A 21,339-nucleotide genomic window follows, 5' to 3' on the forward strand; every position below is an offset into this window, starting at 1 on the left:
TATAGGCCTGCCATCTAGCTAGCAACATGGAGAAGATCAAGGACTTAAAACGGATTGTGACCTCTCACTTAATTGAAGGCATTTCCAAAGTTCTGTCTGAGGCTACCTCTTCTATTAATGCCTGCCAATCTGGCTATCGATCAATGCTTTCTAACCCAGAGAGTAACATTTAGCTCACTGAAGCAACTATATCCTCAATGGCACCCTGAGGCCTAGAGGAATTTCTATAGCTCTCAAAGGGTGGAAAGCTGCAAGGAGAGAGCAGCTACCCTACTGGATCAGTGTAATCTTTTCATACCTGGGCCAGACTGCTTACTACAGAATACAGAGACTGCTTTGAATCCATGGGAAGGTCCAGCAGCAAGCAGTCAATCTGTCCCCCAAAGTAAGATAATAATTGCTGAATTAAAATAAAAAACATATTTATTCTCTTTATGAATTACGGTTTCAGACGATTAAAAACAATACAGTTGTTAGTCCCTTGTTTTTCTTCATGTTCAACAAATTTATGTGTCTTCTGAGAATATAAATACTAACACCAGCAATAAGGATAAGTTCTGGCAATAAACACATATTGTGTTTAATAGGAATATTGATAATCTCTTAAAATGCCACAAGTAGCATTTCATTTACATTTAAAAGGAATTTACTATGAGTAATTATCACTTAAAAATGTTAATGACTCCTACAGCTCCCGTGAGATTTCGGATCCACAGAATAGAGCACAAATCTAGGTTATTTGAAATAAATTCAAAGTGACTTCAGTAACTACTGTATAATTTGATTTTATGGTTATTTAAGGCAGCTAAACAAGCTAAACATTTATGGCAAACAAGTCAGAATTCTGGTAAAGAAACAATATTGGTTTCTCTATACCTAATCTTACCAGAGGTCTCTTTTGTGAAGTAGCTACTGAATGCTTAGTTTCCTGAGTGTAGGAGGAATTTGTGTTTACTTTAGAAAAGCTGCTTATTGATTCACTACTAGCTTACTCCAATTCTCTCTTTGGAATTCAGAAATATCTAAGAGCAGCATTATATATTCTTGGGAACATTTTTTAATCATGTGTCTCAACAATATCAAATGCAACCAACAGTCAATTGTAATTAGGTAAGTATTATTACTTAGGATAAAAATTCCATTGACTTGGAAAAAATTATATTAAGTGAAGTAAGTCAGGCCCAAAGAAACATAGGTCCCATGGTTTCCCTTATTTGCAATAACTACTATGTGTCTAGGACAAGCAGAAAAGGTCAAAAGCTGTGTACAAATGACCATATAAGGTGATGCTAAGTGACATGAACCCCAAGATAAGGACACAAGACATTTTATCTATCTTGCTGTTGTTTTTTAATGTATTTATAATGTACTGTGTGGTTTTTTTTGTTTCTTTTGTGTGTTCTTCCCCCATGGTATAACCTCTGTTGTCACTGTATTTGATGTTGGTGCCCTGAATCTTGAATGTACATTTTTCTAATTTGGGGAGGGGGGGAATAACAAAATGCTGAAATAAGGATATGGGTTGACCCATTGTAACCATAAGATGTACAGATACGATGTTGCAAACAAACTTTATAACTTGGGGGGGGGGAGGGAGGGAGAAGTTGGGAAGCAGGGGAGGGAAGGGATGGTAGGAGAACAATGAAGGAGATAACGATGTTTGATAGGAAATGTACTCATTATTTTACTCATGTAACTGTAACCCCTCTGTTAAAAAGGTATACAAAAATTCCATTGAAATGCTTTTTTTGTTTAAAGTTTATCTTTTTGAACTATATGATCAAATGAGCTGTGTTTCCATTCCTCTACTAGAAGAGAGTCATCAAGTAAGTACCAATTAAATCTAAATAAAATTTTTTCTTAGCTGGTTGTTGGTGGCTCATGCCTGTAATCTTAGCTAATCAGAAGGCTGAGCCATCCCGGGCTGTAAAGACCATGAGACACTTCTCTTAAATAAACTACTCAAGAAAGCTGGAAATGGTTCTGTGGCTCAAGTGGTAGAATACTCACTTTGAGCAAAAGAAGTCTGGGGTCAGGGCCCAGACCCAGAGTTCAAGTTCCAGGACCAGTATGAAACAAAACAAAAGGTAAAATAGAACCAAAAAAAACAAACAAAGAAAAACCCTTATTCTCCTTGCTCTTTTTGGTATCTATTTTGAAGAATGAAGCATTTTCTTTAAATTTTATTTTATTGCAAAGATGATGTGCAGAGGGGTTACAATTACACGAGTAAGGTAATGAGTGAAACAATGCTCTTGTTGAGCATTATTACTCATCCCTTTGGTTTTCTCCTACTATCCCCTTCCCTTCCCTACCTCCCCTACCCCATCCCCAAAAGTTGTTAAGTTTATTTCCAACACAGTGTCTTGTGAGTATCATTGTTGCAATGGGTCATCCTGTGTCCTTGTTTCAGCATTTTGTTATTCCCCTTCCCTCCCCAAATTAGATAAATGTATAGACAAGATGCAGGGGTTTTTAACTTGTGAGGATAAACACAAGGTTTGGTGTTCAGAGCAAGCTGCTGTTTAACGTCTTCTAAGGAACAATGTGGAATTGTTCTTGTGTCTGTCTCAGCTGAGTCACATCATGTTCTCCACACCAGATTTTTCCCATAGTTACTAACAAAACAACCAAACAAAAACCCTGCAAACAAACTGGTTGTTGGTTTTAAATAAATACCAGGCATCTACAATGTTTAATTGATTCTAATACATTTGCTTTGTCCTATTTTAATAGTTTCAAAATTGGCATGGATCTTTCAATCAGTAGACTCTTCACACGGCATCACATTTTATCCAGTGTGATTTTTATTTCTGTACTGGCACATTTTTAGGTGACAGTGCCTCTTCAAAAAGTAATCATTCAAAAATACATATGTTCATGAGATAATGATGTAATGACAATGTAGTGTAATTGTTTGAAGTTAGAGAAAGTTTGCCTTTCCCACTATTTATAAAATCTTTGCATTTTACCTGAATCATATCCAGAGGTGTCTTTTCAAGACATTATCCTTGTAACACTTTCCATGCTCTCATCCATCCTAGCAGATTCTTATTTTATTTGATGATGCTAGACCTTTATTCTGGCTTAAACGAAACACTAAATTATGTATAAAAATGGTAAGTTGTCTTGGATATTGTCAGTTGTTGACATTCAAGTAGCAATGTACTGGTACAGTCTAAATCCCTGCTTGCTGACCTATTGCCATGACTTTAAATTAAACTTATCTAAAATTGGGCTGGGAAGGTGGCTCAGTGGTAGAGCGCTTGCCTTGCATGCATGAGGCCCTGGGTTCGATTCCTCAGCACCACATGAGCAAAAAGAAAAAAGCCGGAAAGTGGTGCTGTGGCTCAAGAGGTAGAGTGCTAGCCTTGAGCTGAAGAGCTGAGGGACAGCACTCAGGCCCAGAGTTCAGGCCCCATGACCAGACCTCTCCCCCAAAAAAGTTATCTAAAATTAATCTCCCATTTTTTAATCTTTCTAAAACAACTTCTCATACTATTGAGACTAACGTAGGGACCAAATTTTCCTTGTGTCTTCCTAAAACTTAAAAAAATTACTACTCTACATTCTTTTAAAGCCTGCCTTGTCTAACCAATTAGTTAGGAAGTGACCCATATGCATTGTTATTTCTCATGACTCCCAAACATATTCTTAATAACTCTTGTCTACTTTGCCCCTGTCTCACAATCCCTTAAGATTTTGTTTCAGTCTCTGGTTGTCTATGTTTGTACAAGTCACTTCAGATACTAAACCCATGTAATTGAGACTGGGCATGGTAGCTCATGCCTGTAATTCTAGTAGGATTCGAGAGGATTGTGGTTTGATTCCAGTCCAGGCAAAAAGTTATCAAGACTTTATCTCAACCAATAAGCTGGATATGGGGGCATGGGTGGGAAGATTGCTGTCTGAGGCAAGCTTGGCATGGCTGAAGCAGTGGAGTGTGAGACTTTAAGTTCAAATACTATGACTATCAATAAATAAACAATTAAACAAATCTGTGAAATTAAGAGAGAAAACAGAGGGTGTGTATGTGAAGATACATAAGGTATTAGTAAGTTTTTCTTTAGTGTGAGGATGTTTTGATTTCCCATTTTCAATTTAATATTGTTTTGTGTGCTTTATAATGCCTTCCTCAATGGTATCAGCTTACATTAACTTCACTTCTCTGAACTCTTACAGTGCTAGAAGTTCCTACACTCAGTTAGTGAGATACAGATTCTCTTACATCATTCTCTTTGCCATACAAAGTTCCCATGTTAGCTTCAGCAGGGTCAGAACTCTGATTTAGCCCTCCATGATGTTCCTTGTCACCTTTTGTCCAAAAATCTGACATAGCAATGGGGTCAGAGGAGCAGCTAGCTGTGCCCTTTTGATGGGAGCACAGGTTTGAGAAATAGAATTAATAGTTCCACTGGGTCAAGCTGTATGGACTGAAAAATATCTGCTTGTCTGTCTAAATTCACCTTCGATTTCCAATTGCTCTGCTTTGTTCTTTTCATTCTCAGCACCATTGTGAATGTTCAATAAAGATTGGTTGGGAGAAGGAATGAATGAATGAATGAATGAATATCTTTTGCATTAAGAGCTCTTATCACCACCAGATTTCACTGAAACTAGTTGTTATTGTAGTTATTGTTGTTGTTTTTAATCTCTTAGTCTTGGTATAAGAAACACTTTTCAAATTTGAACAGTTTATTGAAGGCTTATCTATACTCCTTCAAAGCACATTAATTTCTATAAGCTTTTTATTATGATTGGTAATATGCCATGTGCTCCAGTGTTCTGTTTTCTCCATCAGAATCTCTGTAGCAGAAAGGTTCTTTCCTTGTCTAATCACATCTATAAGTAAGCAAATATTGGAAAAAACTCATAAAATCTTATTATTCCCTCTAGGTCAATGATATCAATCTCGGTGGCCACCATTGCCATTTGTAAGTATGAATCACAAATTTACATAGCCTCTCTGGATATCATAAATGGCTTGTCTCATAAAACATGAGCAAAGATTTTGCTTCTTTTCTCATGAAAAGGGTCAGCATGAATAATCAACTCAAAGCAAGTGCTTAAAAGCATTTTGATGTTGGGGCCTGGGAAGGTGGCTCAGTGATAGAGTGCTTGCCTTGCATGCATACGGTCCTGGGTTCAATGCCTCAGGACCACATAAACAGAAAAAGCCAGAAGTGGCGCTGTGGCTCAAGTGGTAGAGCACTAGCATTGAGCTAAAGAGCTGAGGGACAGCACCCAGACCCAGAGTTCAGGCCCCACAGCGCCCTCCCCCAAAAAAAAGTAAAAGAAAAAGAAAGTATTTTAATGTTAAAGATTGTTTATCATGACTGAAATCCATAGGCTTCAGTTGTTGGAAAAAATGTACTGTAAAACAAAAAAAGATAAAATGGCTTCTGTGAGCGACAGGCATTTCATTTATGATTCTTGATGACAAGTAACAGAAAAGAGCTTCATCTAATCAAAGAGAATGTATTATCTGGCAATATTGGATTCACAAGGACTCTGGGATTGTGGAGCGACTGAGAAGAAGAAGAGAACCAGACAAGCTTCAAGGAGGCAAGAAGATCTGCAGCTAGCTTTTTACCCCCAGTCTGGATAGGACTCCATGGTCCCCAATGACAAAAATGAATAATCTTGCAAGCTTTCCCCAGTCCTTCAGTCACTTACTAGAGTTCCCTCCCTTTTGTATAAAGGAGTTGCCTAGAATTATATACACCACAAAATTACCTACAATTAAGAAAAGATAACATCACTATAGTAAATTGTAATCCTGTAATACTAGGGCTGTCATATACATTGGGCACAAAATAACAAACACCAAATGTAAGCAATGCTCAGAAATATAGGCTTATATTCACTTAGTATATCATTCACTCAATCAGTAGACTGTCATGATGACTCTCTACTGTGTCTTTTTAATAGGTTAAGAGCTCAGCCCCTAGCCTTAAAATGCATACTATCTAATTGGTAAGAGAAGGCTGAATCAGTATACTGCAATGTGATTGTGGTTTTGGTCACAATGGGTCATAAATAATATGATTAAACTAACTAAGTAGGTGCAATGAAAGGCAATGAAAATAGGGTAAAAATCAACATTCAGAATCATCATCTGTAAAATGAGAAATGCAGATGACATGGTATATATTTAAGCACTTAGCACTTGTCAGCAGGTATTAGATGCTCATGTATCCATTGATTTGTTCATTCACAAAGCAAGGAGCAACAGGGCTCACCCTTACACAGAGAGGGTGATATGGCCTATAGATCTTGAAGGATGACTAGGTATCCCCTGGGTTAGAATAAAAGGGCATTCAAAGGTGAAGAAGTGATAAGGGCACGGGTATGTCTGGAGTTGCTGCAAAAAGATTAGCAAAGATGGACGGTAGACATTTAGGGCAGTGTCAGGCCAGGAGAAGAGTGATAGGTAGGGGTTGGTTGATAAAAGATGTGCAATGTTAAAGAGTATGGATTTTACCCAGTAGTAGTGAATTTCAAAATGTGATCTCTAGGCCTCCTGCATCCAAATCACCAGGAGTATTTCCTAGCAAGGTCGATTTCTGGGACCCTATTCATATTTCCTCATCTAGAATCCCTGAGAGTATGGCCATAGACTTGTCACAGATTTTATAGTCTTGCTGAGCAATTTTGAGATATTTCTTAATTTGTGAGAATCCCTGTTAAGGTAGTAGAGCCAATAGGAGCATTTAAATGGTAGATCAGGTGGAGAAGTGACTATAAGATGCTATACAATGGGTTTTTCTTTAAGACTTTATAGTGTATATTATCCATCAAGGTAGCTTTTGATATTGTTCAGTCAAACTTAATTCACCCAGGACAGAATCTCTGCTCAAATAATAGTATTCTCTTTTACAACCAAGAATCAGCCTAGACTATGAAATAATACTATGGCAAATAAAACAGAGCATGATGGTTGGTAATAAAAATGAAAGATTCAGAAAGCATTTAGCACTGAAGGAAATAGATCCAGGAGAAGGATGCTTTTAAAAGGAAATCAAGGTGGGAAAAAGGGGGGGGGAGCTTAAATTTAGAGAGCCGTGGTAAACGTCACAGAGAATTCAACGATTTTCTTTGCAGAATTCAGAAAATGAGTGCACATAATTCTGACTGGATATCACAGGGATTTGAAAAGTACCCTGAGGCTAGAGAACTGTTTTTACATTGAAGTTGAATGAAAGCAAACATCTGTATTTCAACAAAACACACATATACTCACATATACTCATACATGCATATTCATGTACATATATGTGTATATACACACATAGACAGTAAGAACACAAATTACAAATACAGAAAGAACACAAAAATCCTGTGTTTAGAGGGAACTTGGAGAAACCTACTATTGGAAATTATACAAGCATATAACAAAAAAAGAGACAGTAAAAGAGCAAGTCCACAAGAATACTTAGGAGGAAATTAGTATGACTTTAATAAGATATTGAGAACTTTGTTATCCTATTATCATGCTGCATTTGGCTAAAAAGTAAGTGTTGAGGAAATAATCATACGGGGGGAGAGAGAGAGAGAGAGAGAGAGAGAGAGAGAGAGAGAGAGAGCGAGAGAGCAGGGAAATAAGATTCCCAGAGGAAATAGGAAGAATAACTTCACTATGAATTAAAGCATCCAAACACAGAAATAGTATCTCAGGAAACATCAGTGAGAATTAGAGAAATATTCTTGTCATGCCCCTGTCACCATGTTTCACTGTTTCACATAAAACAAAAGACCAGTCTTCTTAGGGATTATCAGGAAGAATTGATCACAGGAAACATTTGGCTTCTCTAATGAAGTGTAGGATTCCAGGATCTGTGATGTTTAGTATCTTTAATGATCAAACCAATATCAAAATCTGGAAATATACATGCACTGAACACTACTTTTCAACCTTGATCTTCACAGTGGTCCTAGGTGGAATTATTGCTGTCTTTATTTCCAAATGTGTAGCTTGCAGTTATGGTAACTCTGTGGTACTTAAGCCCAGCTAACCAGTGGTTCAGTCAGTGGGAGGGTGAGAGTCACTCCAGAACAAGATCCACGGTACAGAGCTTCTCCTTTGTCACACTTTCCTTCTGATGAAAGAATCCAGCTTATTTCCAGTTGATGTAGCTCAATTACAACCTGGTCCTGTTACCAGTTAGGAGTCACAAAGGTGAAGGAAGATCTCAAGACCTTTGGTGTCTCTAGCAAAGAACTGAATGGACACACACACACACACACACACACACACACACACACACACACACAAGTTAAGTGGTAAAGCAAGGAGTTTAATATACTTACATACACATATATACATACATATCTATATACATATATAGATATAAATGATAGTGGACTGGTCTTAGGGAAACGAAGGTCATGGCTTGTACGATTTTTGGAAGGGATTGCACATGTATAAAACAATGTCATTATAAACATATGTTCATGAAGCAACACATATTCTTGAATTCTTAAGCAGAAATGTGTTGCACAGAAGTCAAGCTCAGAACCCAAAGGGTTTCCCTGACCAGGGGCTTCAGCTTGGTTAGAACTGACCCAAAGTTTTTCTATTCCTAGAGAGAAGTCTTAATTGTTAACTAACCACTAACCTGTTACCCAAGGCTTGATTAGGAGAGGGAGTTGAGTTCAGTATTTTTTTCTCTATAGCTAACCTACCTCAGTCTTAAAAGAGCCACAAGCTGTGACTGTCCATGTCAAGTGGCATGCTTGTCTAATTTAAAATGGTTTTGAACTTTTTATATTTTGGGGCTTCTGAGGTTTGAACTCAGGTCCTTGTGCTTGCTGTGCAGATGTCCTATCATTTGAGCCATATTCTCAAACACTTTACTGTAGTTATTACTTTTTAATAGTCTCACACTTTTGCCCCGGGTTGGCCTGGACTGCGAGTCTCATATTTATGTTTCCTGTTAGCTGAGAGGACTTTTATTGATTGAGATGAGGGTTTTGCTAAGTTTCTCCAGGGCTAGCCTCAAACAACAATTCACCTCATCTCCACCTTTGAAGTGGCTAGGATTACAGGTGGAAAGCATTGTGCCCAGCTTGAACTCTTTCTTGAAGCTTGGAATTCATAAAAGATAGAATACTTTTCAAGACATTTTACTGCTGTAGTTTTGTACAAACCAAAACAAATCTTTTGGATTCTTTCTTTGAAGATTGACTACCGTAAGAGTGAGTATCCATTATCACTTGAATTAAATTACCTTTCTTCACAAGACATATGCTTTTTTTCTAAAAAGAATAATGTGGTGTGTAGCAGACCTAATACTTCACTCCATTTCAACAATGCGTTTCAATTCCTCCATCTCCCATTATTCAGAGACAGAATGTACGCTAAGCAGCTTATCCAAACTTGCTTCTTTCCTTCTGGCTTTGTAGTAGTTGGCATCTTAGTACTCTTGCGACACTGGCGGCTTGTTGGATGTAATAAAAACCCCACACAAATTGATTTAAGTAAGAAAGGAAATCATTTTTAGGATACATACATTTTTAGGCTTCTTGAGTCTGGAATAGGGAGATTCCCAGATAGCTTCTTTCATAGTCTGTCTCCTGGGCTACATAATCTCTCTTCTCTTTGTATATTATCTCTGTGTATTCTCTGTCTTCTTTAAAAAAAAAAAGACAACAGTTCTTCCATTTATTGATAACTAACCCACAAAGTCCAATCAGTGTATTTAACTAAGAAAAAGTGTTTCTTCACTGTTTCAAAGCATACCCAGACAAATAAGAATCAAAGCTAGTGTCAGAGATCAAAGCAGTCCTTCCTAAATACTTGATAATTTCTCATGAGAGAATAAGTGACAGTAGATTTGTGCATGGGAAACATGTGAAATTTTCAGGAGATCTTGATGTACCTTCAAGATGAAAACACCTTCCTTATCCTTAGTTTTCTGGAAGATACCAAAGTAATCCTTACCCAGCCTTTCCAAAGTGGTAACATGGTCACCGCAGACCCTCTTCATCTAACCCAGAAAAATTTTAGGCAAGCATAATATTAAGGATGGCACTTCAATGACAGAAATGTGTTACTATTCTTACTGAAATTCTGAAGTTAGCTGTTAGAATAGTGTATTAGTTAACTTTCTCATTGCTGTGACAAACAACTTAAGGTGAAAAGATTTACTTTAGTTCATTGTTCAGAGATTTCAGTGCCTAGTCCTTGGCTCATTGCTTCTGAGCTCATGGTGATAGACAATATCATGGTGATGGGAGCCTTAGGAAGAGGAAGCCTTTCACCTCATAGTGGAGATGAAGCAGAGAAAGGAGGAGCTTGGGGACCAGGCACAACTTTCAGGAGTGATCTACTTCTTCTACCTATGAGACACTTCCTAAAGTTTCTACCATTTCCCCAAATAGCAGCACCCTCTGGGAATCAAGCATTCAATCAATGACCCTGAGAGGGACCTTCTATAATCAAACCACAACCCCAGTCATGTTCGCTAAGAGTGCTGGATATGGAGACTGTTTTGCTGAGCCCAGATCTAAGGGGTGTTTTAGACATATGGCAGAGATATCAGTTGGGATCTCTCTTACACTGAGGATCCTTCAGTTCAGGGAGGGTCCTCTCTGGTGCCTTGCAATTGCATTATAACCCATCACTTTGAAGAAGTACTTAACTGACTAGAGATTTATGACATTCAGATGTATGGTGTTGGGAAACCTGGCATCTTCAACTACAGCCATTTTTGTGGCCAACTGAGACACCACTTCTTGATAGAACAAACATTTACTCTGGCCAGCAACATCTACCAGAGCATGCTGCTTTATTGCCAGCTAGCAGGATATCAGGCTTGTGAGCTCTCTTAAAAGGATAGTATTGTTTTGGATATCTAAGTAGTAGGAGCTGAAATGTTCATCTCTTAGGAAATGGAGCTGCTGGTCTGTAGCATGAAATGGGATCTCCGCCGTGCTTATTCTGGCTGATACTTTCATGCTGTAACCATAATTGTTGCCGTATTGATTTCTCTGGGTCTCCTGCTGCAGTAAACTGCCAACTTAATCTGCAAGATCTGGGGCTAATACTTGACATCCTGTTTCCTGGGGAGTGGAGAGTCAATTTCTTCCTGAAGGTACTTGAGATATTGTCTCCCATAGTGAATGAGGCACTCTTAAAAGTTTCCAAGTTTTCCATTTGCATGTTCATAAGTGAACACATTTAACAGCATAAATATCAGATGTCATCACAGAACCAGCTATCAGTTTACTACAAGACCTGACTATTGACTTCACTAGGGCAATGGCTCCTAGGGTACCCTGCCATTTTCTTAGGAAGGATGGGGCATGTCTGAAGGAACAGTGGGTGAAGGGAATGAGAGAATAGAGGGACAAGTAAATAGGGTTATAGCTTTTTGCTTCCTTTTGACAAGAGACACAGGCAAGTAATGCAGGAACAATTTGTGGGAGATAGACTTTGCTTCTTCCTCAAGTGTTAGGGCTTCTGTGTCCCTGAAAGTTTGTTGTGTCTCTGGTTTGGCTACAAACTATATAACACTCACAAGCTATTCTGTCTCCTCCTCCTTTTCTCTTCTTCCTCCCTTCCTCCTACAGTATTGAACTTATTACCTTGTGCTTGCTAAGCATCCACTGTACTACTTAAGCCTCTAGCCCTTTTTGCTTTAGTGTTGTTTGTTTTGTTTTTAGAAAGAATCAAACACTACTGCTACATGTACTCTGACTCTTGTAGCTCATTTCTCCATAATCAATCACTGTAGCAGGATTTGTTTGTTGGTTTAATTTCTCAATGGAGAGAATTTGATTAACTCACCTCAATCTAGCAAGGGGCTTCCCTTGAGCTGAGTGAAGGGTTTAGCCCGAGTTGTGAGCCATAGACAGAATTCAAGGATAAGTAGGGGAAACCTCTCAAGAGTGGTACAAAGGCCTAGAAAGGATCCCATAAATTATTTACATTCATTAACTTTGTCTGATAGACATCATCCAAAAATAAAAGGTATAAAGCCCAAATCTCACTTATTAGTGACTAATGATTTATCAGCTATGGAAATATGCTGACTATATTAAAGAGCAGGCTAAACAAGGTAATGTTTATGAAGGTTTTTACAGATTTTCCTCAGGGCCAGGGTTTTGAGATGTTGCAGGACATTTACTCAAGGTGTATAATTGTGGAGAACACTATATCATACAGGATGCATCAATGGCTTCCTGAGCTATCAATACACTATTCTCTTCCATGGTCTGAGTTGTAGGATTTTGTGTTGACTTCACAGTAAGAAATTTAAGCTATTGTAAAACCTGTGTTTTCCCTTCCCTTTGTCTGCCAGGAAGCTCAGAACCGTGTTTGTGAACTCCTTCCATCTAACTTATAGTTGGTATGCATTCTACTTTATTCAAATTCTGTCTAGTTCATTTTTTCCTATTTTCTTTTTGTAATCTTTCTTGCTGACTCAGGCAAACTTATCTGCGTCTTCAACTAACATTCCCAACAAGATCATTGGGACTTTGCTCCTTCCTATGGAAGGGGAGCTCTAAAATATAGCTAGTCCTCAGTCATTATGTAAGTTGAAAATTATTAAGTTGAAGATACATTTAATATACCTAGCTTACCAAAACATTGTAATTTAGTCATGTATGTCATAGTATGTTTGTCATAATTGAGTGGCTAACGGGGAGCTGTGAGGTCATGGACACTGTCAGTATTGAGAGTAACATACCACATGTCACACGTCTTCTTCAGGAAGAAGATCAAAGTCCAAAATCTAAAAAATATTCTTGAGTGCATATCCTTTTGGCACCATTGTAAAGGCAAAATATTTTAAGCCAAACATGATAAGTTATGGAATTCCCATGTTACCATATTGGCATTGGGAAGTGAAGATCTTAGTGAGAGGATTCATCAAATTACAAACCAAACCAAATGGGAGCTATTTTCCTCATATTTCTGTAATTTCATATCACCCGCCCCTCTCGTTTTCTGTCTTGCTCTCCAAGAAACTGGTGTGGTGATTCTAGGAGATGTTTTCTGCTTGGCAGAAATCTGGTTTCAAAGGACAGGAAGAAATCTGAAGAGATCCCAGAAGACAGAAAGCTTGAATTGTCTGATTATACTGGTCTCTGGACTCACCTTTAAAATTTAGGGTTACTACATACCCTCCATTATTCTGGTTCTGCTTACCAAGGTGACCAGGATAAAACTCTAACTAGAAAAAAAAGAGATCATGTGGGCTTGGAGCATGCTTTGTGTTTCTGGCTCCCCTCCCCCCTACATTTTGTTTATGTATTTTTCTGTAAAATATCCTAGTTCCTCCATAACTTATAAACATGATTTACACGGAGGGTTAGCAGGTACAGTGGACTGGGTAGGAGCTCCTGTGGCTGCCCTGGGTGGGCTCGGTGAAGCTTATGTGGAGGTTGAGCTGCCACAACACTCCTTCCTGAGATTGTCCAGCCGCCTCTACCTTGGTGCTTGGAAGATTCCAGAATCTCCTCTGGGACCCCAGGCCCCTTGGTGGTGGGATCTTGAAGCCCCTGGCCAGCTGCTGGTGGGCAGGACCCCTTCTCCACTGTCTCTACCCAGGGCGAAAGGGAGGGAGGCATAAGGGGTGAAGGAGGAAGGTCAGAGGCCAATGGTTAGACTGAAGCTGTGCAGGAACTGCTTCATGGCCCCTGGGGCCAGTGTGAGAGGCAGGGCTGGGAGCTTCTTCTCCAGGATCCAGTTGCTGTGCACAGAGCCTTTGAAGAGGAGGTTGTCTGTGGGCAGGTCCCGCTGGTACCTGAAGGAGAGGCTGGTGTCCCGCATCCTCGTGCTGGCCTTGAACTCTACACCCACCTGCTGCTGGTTGCTGGCTTTGTGGTAGTATATGGCGTGCTTGCCCACCTAGCCCAGCATGACCATTGCCAGCCCGTTGTTCATTGGGTATTTCCCTGCTACAGACATAACTGTGCCTCTTCCCCTGCCTCCAGTAGTAGACCACCTCTCCAGCCAGGGCCAGGCACAGTGTGACACTTTGGAGGTAGTGGGCCACAAGGAAGCCTGACCCCACCCAGACATCAGGGTGTCCTGGGTGTCCCCAGGGTGACAGCCACTGGGAAGTTGGAGATCCCCAGTACTTGTGTCCACCTGTCGGTTCATGACCTTGGACTGCTGGGTCTGAATGGCCATCTTGGACCTAAGGCATGGGCTCAGCCAGTGGATGACCTGAGCATTGAGGCTTCCACTGTTGTCCGTGTCGCCCACTAGCATGGGTGGTGCTAGGCAGCTAACACAGGCATTTGGATCTGTGCCACAGAGAACATGAATAGCTGCCATAATTTCCTCATCTATTTATTGGATCCTATTAGATTGTATTTAGATTTGAAAGCTGCCTCAAATCCCTTTGTGAGCAAAACAGGATATAGATGCATGAATGGAAGAATATAGCACTGTAATGAAAATGAGGGGAGAGTAAACCTGGCTCCCACAGATGCCAAGGCTCGCCCACACAGTGATTTATCACGATGCCTGGGATCTCACCGCCAGCCAGACTTCATTGAGATGAGCAGGTTGAGAATGAGCACACTTTTCTCCTATCAACACATTGATAATTTATGATTATATATTCACATCCTTTGAAAACTGAAAGCAAGGGAATGCAATATTAGTGCCACGATTTGGGTTAAGGCAGATTAGATGGTTGTTATCTTAGAAGTCAGAAGGAAGGACCCTGGCAAAATGAGGCAGAAGACTGAACTTCTAAAAGCAAAGGAGATGAAGCTTACAGAAAAATGTGAGACACATTGGTCATCTCTCCCTGGTATCAAGGTCATGGTAATAAACCTGTTCAGAGAAGCAGACCACTTCTTTCACAAGAGGCTGAATGAGTCACAAGGAGAATGTACCCCAGGGCCACAGGTCAACTCACACCTCTGCCATACTCTACTGGAGCTACATGTTCTGGAACCAATGCTAACCTTTCTGTATTAATTTCCCATACATGATAGAATGAGTCTCATACACAGCCACATGGAACAAATTAGTTGATATTAGCAAAGTGTTTAGTGTGTGACATCATCACATTGGCTAACTGAAATATGGGTGTGACCATGATCCAGGAAAGCACAGGATATTATCAAGGTCACAAATTACCTGTGATTTGGACTTCAAAATCCATTTTATTTTTTCTTTTAAGAGATATTCATAAAATAGAAGTATAGGATAAATACTAGAAGGAAGAGTTTGGGAGGCAAAGAGTATGCCATACCAATGGAAGAGAACAGGGCTGGATGTGTGACTCAAGTGGTAGAGTACCAGCATAGTAAATACATGGCCCTGACTTTAATCTTAAATCTCTCTCTCTCTCTCTCTCTCTCTCTGTCTCCATCTGTCTCTCTGTCTCTCTCTCTCTCTCTCTCTCTCTCTCACACACACACACACACGCACAGAGTTGTTTATTGTTTTGTTTTGTGCTTTTTTGGACCAAATAAGATAGTTCTTAAATGCTGAGCCTTGTCATTACCAGAAGGTAATTTCTTCATGCTTATGGGAATATTGCAATCCCAGGGCGTATTGTAATCCCAGATGTTGAAGGGAGGATAATGGCAACAGAAACATAATGGGAGTCATAGACATAATTAAATTTTGCTAGCAATTTTATTAAAAAGAAATAAAGCAATGCAGATAAAATGAGCTTTAATAATACATTTCATTTAAACCAATGTACCCACAATATTCCTTCAAAATGTAACCAAATGTAAAAAAATGGCATATTTCACCTTGTTTTTTCCTCCAACTAAGTCTTTGAAATCTAATGTATATTTTACATTTCCAGTGTAACTTAATTCAGATTAGGCACATTTCAAATGCTTATCCGATAAATGTGACTATTGGCTCTGGTTCTGTTTAGAACACTTCTGTATCTTCAGTGAGAAGAATCCTGTAGAAGTAGTCTGGAGATTCCTCAACACCATAGAAGTATCCTGTGATCCAGCAACACCACTCTTGGTGTTGCTATATTTATCTCAAATATTTATCCCAAATATTACAAGTCAGGATATGGTAAGGCCATTTGTACAACCATGTTTGTTGCTGCACTATTCACCATAGCCAAGGTGTGGAAATAGCCCAGATGCCCTTTGATGGATGAATAATGGATCAAGAAAATGTGGTATCTGTACATAGTGGAATGTTACTTATCCACTAGGAAGAATTATATTACATTATTTGCAAAGATAGACCTGGGAAAAATTATGTTAAGAGAAGTAAGTCAAGGTCAGAGAGAAAGGATCTAAATTATAAATATATAAGACATATACAGACACAAATGCATATGTAGACAAACATATTAACAGAAATATGGTATATACAGGGAAGAATTAAAATAGCAACTCTTTAAAACAACTAACAGTCTAACAAAATAAATACCAAGAAACTAGTACTTGAGGTGCTGTAGGCAGGGAGAAGGGGGTGTTAAGGGGAAAGAGATATATGAATGATGAGAGGAAGCAGGAAAAGAAAATATCCAATATATATCCTATGAAATTAGGAAGCCTAAGAGGAGGGGTGGGGTTGGGAGGAAAAATAATGAGAGGGGTGATATTGACCAAGATGTATTGTGTTCTTGTAAAACTACTTGAGGATAAAAATATTGTAACAATGAGATGTATAGGATATTATGTCAAAAAATGAATTTTACAACTTTGGCATGGGGAGGGTGGGGGGAGATGGGAAGGGATGGGAAGGGGAACAAAGGAGGGGGGAACAAAGGAGGAGGCAACAATGCTTGATAAGAAATGTACTCATTAATTGTAATCCCTCTGTATGGTATTTTCACAATTAAAAAAATAAAAAATATATAATTAAAAATACAAAGAATCTTTGTCATTAATCTTCTATTATTACACACTGGATATTCAACAATGTTTACTAGGAATAAATTTTTGTTTCTGGGATAAAGTAAGTAATCCTCGACTGTTCAAATTGAATTCAACCAAATCGAACTAGTTCAAATATAACTAGTTGAAAACTGGATCAAGGTGTTTTAATCTGGCAGGCCAGTGTGGACCAGTTTTAATAAGAGCAAAGATTTCTAGTTACTGCTATACTATTGAAAATAGTCTACCTCCATATGTTATTACATGTTCTGATCATATAGTTTCACCTGCATTATTCTAGTCATTTCAAAAGATCTCAATAGTATCTTACAAATTCAAAGTGGAATAGTCTGGTTCAAGTAATATTAAATATTTTATCTACTTATGTACAAAACATATTGCTAGACTCATGACAACATGGAAATGAAGTCAGAAAACAGGCTTAAAAACATTGGTTCATGCCGGGCGCCGGTGGCTCACGCCTGTAATCCTAGCTACTCAGGAGGCTGAGATCTGAGAATCATGGTTCAAAGCCAGCCCGGGCAGGAAAGACCGTGAGACTCCTATCTCCAATAAACCACTAGAAAACCGGAAAGTGGCACTGTAGCTCAAGTGGTAGAGCGCTCACCTTGAGCTGAAGAGCTGAGGGACAGCGCCCAGGCCCAGAGTTCAAGCCCCAGAGTGGCAAACAACAACAACAACAACAACAACAACAAACCATTGGTTCATGTGATCAGGTATGGTATCTCCAACCTCCTGATATGTACTACCTCATAGATTTCATTTTTCTACTAAAATCTCTAATCATTGTCAGCAACACAAGACTTGTGATTGATACTGCTTCATTCTAACTCTTGCCAATTTTATCTGTGTTGATTTCAACATACCAAATATCTGGAAAGAGATTTAAGGGTCACATCTTTGTAATCATTCTCTACCTGCATTGTAGACTTGTAAATGCTTAAATCTAAAATGTTTGTTTGTTTGTTTTTTGGTAATTATAAGTAGTTGTACAAAGGGGTCCAAAGTGGGTTTTGATGCTTAATCTTGGGTTGCAAAATAGAATAAGGGCCCTGGCTTCATAGAGTTTATGAGCTAATGGGAGAAAAACAAAGAAATGAATTAGCTCACTTCTGATATTTTTACATGATGAAAATGAGTTTACTCAAAGAGATGAAAAAGAGGAAACTGTGGGAAAAGCTCTACTGATTAGCATTTCGATAAAGTGAGATGGAGAATGGATTTGTAGGAGGAGGAGGAAGTGGTAGACTAGCAAAGGAAAATATAGAGTAACTATTTTATCATTTGTATTACTTATAGTGAAAACAAAAGTGACTGCCAAATCTCCTTATTCCAGGTATGAAGGAAGTTTAACCTATGTTCCTTTCTCGATAGCAAAGGAAGACATTGAACCCTGAAAACCAATGCAAAAAAAAAAAAAACTGTCTAGAGAATAATGAAAGAAAAATGTTCCACATGTTTTCTGTCTGAGAGAAAATGGTGATTTTAAATGTGAGAGAGCCCTTGTATGGTGAAACTTATAGCCTGGAGAGCATTTCGGCAGGATTTTAAATTATAAAAGGGTAATATAACATAGATGTTTTCAAGGGTGTTGAGTAAAATAAAGGCTTGCCTTGCTGGCCCCACTTTCAGAAACCTTGAATATGAGGAAACATAAGACCTGGATTAGTCACAGTTCTTTAAATAACAGGATCATGAACATCACATATAAATGTATATATCATCAGATAGATGAGATAATGAGAGAGAGGAAGAAGGGGAGAGAGGGGTATAAATATTAATTTAATTGTAAGGAATTGCTCCATATAAGTACAAAAGGTAGAAAAATTAAAATTAAAAAATCCCTGAGACTGATCAACAGTCTCAACAGAAAACAAGAAGGAGTTGTAATTTCAATTCCAATTCTGTCCTTACCCTGGGCGGGGGGGGGGGGGGGGAAACTAGTTTTTTTCTACTAAGGCCATGAATAGGGATGAACCATGGTAATGCTTGCAGGGATAAGGTGAGGGTTACATCCAAGAAAAGTTTTCAAAATAAAGAAAATGGAAGAATCAAATGTGTGGAGATGGGGAAGAGAGTCTAAATTGCCTTACAAGTGCTTAGGTTGGATGACCAAGTGGATTTAGGCTCTATTACTCGGGATGGGAACATAGGAAGAAGAACAATGACTGTAGGAGAAAGAAGGTATGGATATTTAATGTATGTAGTGAATTCAGATTGGATGATAGCAAATTTGAAAAGCTGGTGGGGCTTCCAATGGACATATGCTAAATCTTCTGAGCTTGAGTTCACAGGAGGTTGGGAAACTTAGGAGCAAAGTGTGCGACTTATCTGCATACTGATGGGAGTATTCTGAAACAGTTTACTAGAACAGACAAACAGTTCCTGGAAAGAAAAAGGGTAGTAGGTCAAGGTTAGGAGAGAAATGACCCCACAGAGACTTTGGAAGGAACAGAAGTAGAATGGAAACAGGAACAAATCACAACATCCAAGGCAAAAGGAAGAAACAAAGGAATAAGGAATCAAAAATGCCAAACAGTGGGAAACTCCCTACACTGGTCCATGGTGCTCAGCAACAAGGAGTCCAATGGAAACTTTAGCAAGAGAAGCTGAATAGAGAAATGGGAAGGAAAGTCAAATTGCTATGGGTTGAAGGATGAGTTGAAGGAGAAGAATGGAAACTATGTCAGTATTTCCTATAAAAGGGAAACTATTTCCTATGAAAGGAAAAATTAAAAAGGCTCCAAACAAAGAAAAGAGAGAGAGGTGTTAGGGAGAAAGCAGAGCATGGGTTTGGGCTACAGAAAAAGAGTCAGGTTAAAGGACAGGTAGAATTTGATGGAGGAAAGTTAAAGGCCTAATCTTGAAGAACTTAATTGTGACTAAAGAAAAGCAGAGCATCTGATTGCAAAAATAAATGTCTGTGTAATTGGGAAATCCTCTAACTGAAAAACTACGTAAGGAGATCATCATCAGAATGTTGAGATCATCAGAAAGCAAGTAGATGAGAAGATAGTATAGTTTGAAGTAATGACTGAAGGCTCAGGGTAGCAAGGGAAGGGAAAAAGAAGAAATGGTAAAGTGCCTGACTCCAAATGGAGGCTCTGAACTTTAGGCATCAGTTGCTACTAGCAGGTGATGCTTTGCTAGATGGCTGATACTGACTGCTGAAGATACAGGCGACTATGTAGCTGAAAGCATTAATGAAAGAAATCTTCCAGTGGATGAACACTTTAATTCTTCCACTCTCTTTATTTTACCTTAGGGTGGCATTACAGAAAAATCACCAAAATATTTCCAGGCTACTTCCCTTTAAAACTTGACTGACTGAACTTCTTAATCTTTTACTCTCCTTAACTATTTTAGCTTAATGTGGAAGGAAGAATAATTAGAATTTTTCTCAAATGTTAAAAAATTCTGCAATCCATGGGTCCCACTCTATTGGGTAAATAACAATAGTAGCTTAGCTTTAAATATTACAGACCCCTCCAGTTACCCTTCCAGAAATCTGAATAATTTAAAAGATGCATGTGTATACAGGTGCATATATTTGACACAGTGCAGACCTTTCACTGGAAAACTAAATATCATTCATGCTGAGTAGTTTTGTTTTTTCTTTGTTTGTGTTTTCTTCTGGCATTATTGAAAGGGGAGCAAATCTACTTTCTCTGTCTTCACAGAAATGGAAATTAGTGTTGGAAGTAAGCAATTAAAATCCCCAAGAAGACTGTATTGAAGATGAATTACAATAAGTTAGAAACACCATATGGAGCAGATCAAATCTGATATTGAGCCAGAAAGAAAATGGCAATAAAGGTCTCGAATTCAAGGACAAGCTTTTCCTGCCCCTTCACTCTCTGTGAGGTGCAGGATTTCCACACATTTGGTGTACGAATCATTCACTGTTTTGCAGTCCCTGGTGCAGGACCATATGTGCTGTATTCCACACACTACAGGATGAGATGGAATTGTCTGCCAGTTTCTCTTTAGCCTTGTATTACAGCATTTTACATCTTGCCTCTATTGTTATAACTCATTAAATTAATTAGAGAAGCTTTTAAATATTTGATATCTTCCACTACTCCAGCCTCCCACATACATGACTGATAGTTGCACAAGGCTGTGGCTAAAATCACTACTGTAATCCATTTGGGTCTAAAACCCAATCTCATGGAAAATCTAATCAGCTAATTGATTAGACACTAAATTATACTTTTCTCTAACTTGGCCTTGCTCCTGCTTCCAATTTAAAAATGTTATAATTGCTGACTGTTTTTCCAATCACCCTTCAGCCATTTTGATTAGTTTTTAGAAGTCAAGAGCAGCAACCTGGTGCATACTATATTCCCAGCTTCTGAATCCTTCCCTTCCTTCCTTCCTTCCTTCCTTCCTTCCTTCCTTCCTTCCTTCCTTCCTTCCTTCCTTTCTTCCTTCCTTCCTTCCTTCCTTCCTCTCTCCTTCCCTCCCTCCTTCTTTCTCCTTTCCTCC

The 21,339-nt window shown here is 38.8% G+C and overlaps 1 pseudogene; it reads right to left on the reverse strand.

Moving 5' to 3' along the window:
• Positions 1-13,597: 13,597 nt before the first annotated feature.
• LOC105993198 lies at positions 13,598-14,290 on the reverse strand (annotated as a pseudogene).
• Between the last annotated feature and the right edge of the window lie 7,049 nt (positions 14,291-21,339).

The sequence above is a fragment of the Dipodomys ordii genome, unplaced genomic scaffold, assembly GCF_000151885.1.
Source record: "Dipodomys ordii isolate 6190 unplaced genomic scaffold, Dord_2.0 Scaffold93, whole genome shotgun sequence".
Taxonomy (NCBI): domain Eukaryota; kingdom Metazoa; phylum Chordata; class Mammalia; order Rodentia; family Heteromyidae; genus Dipodomys; species Dipodomys ordii.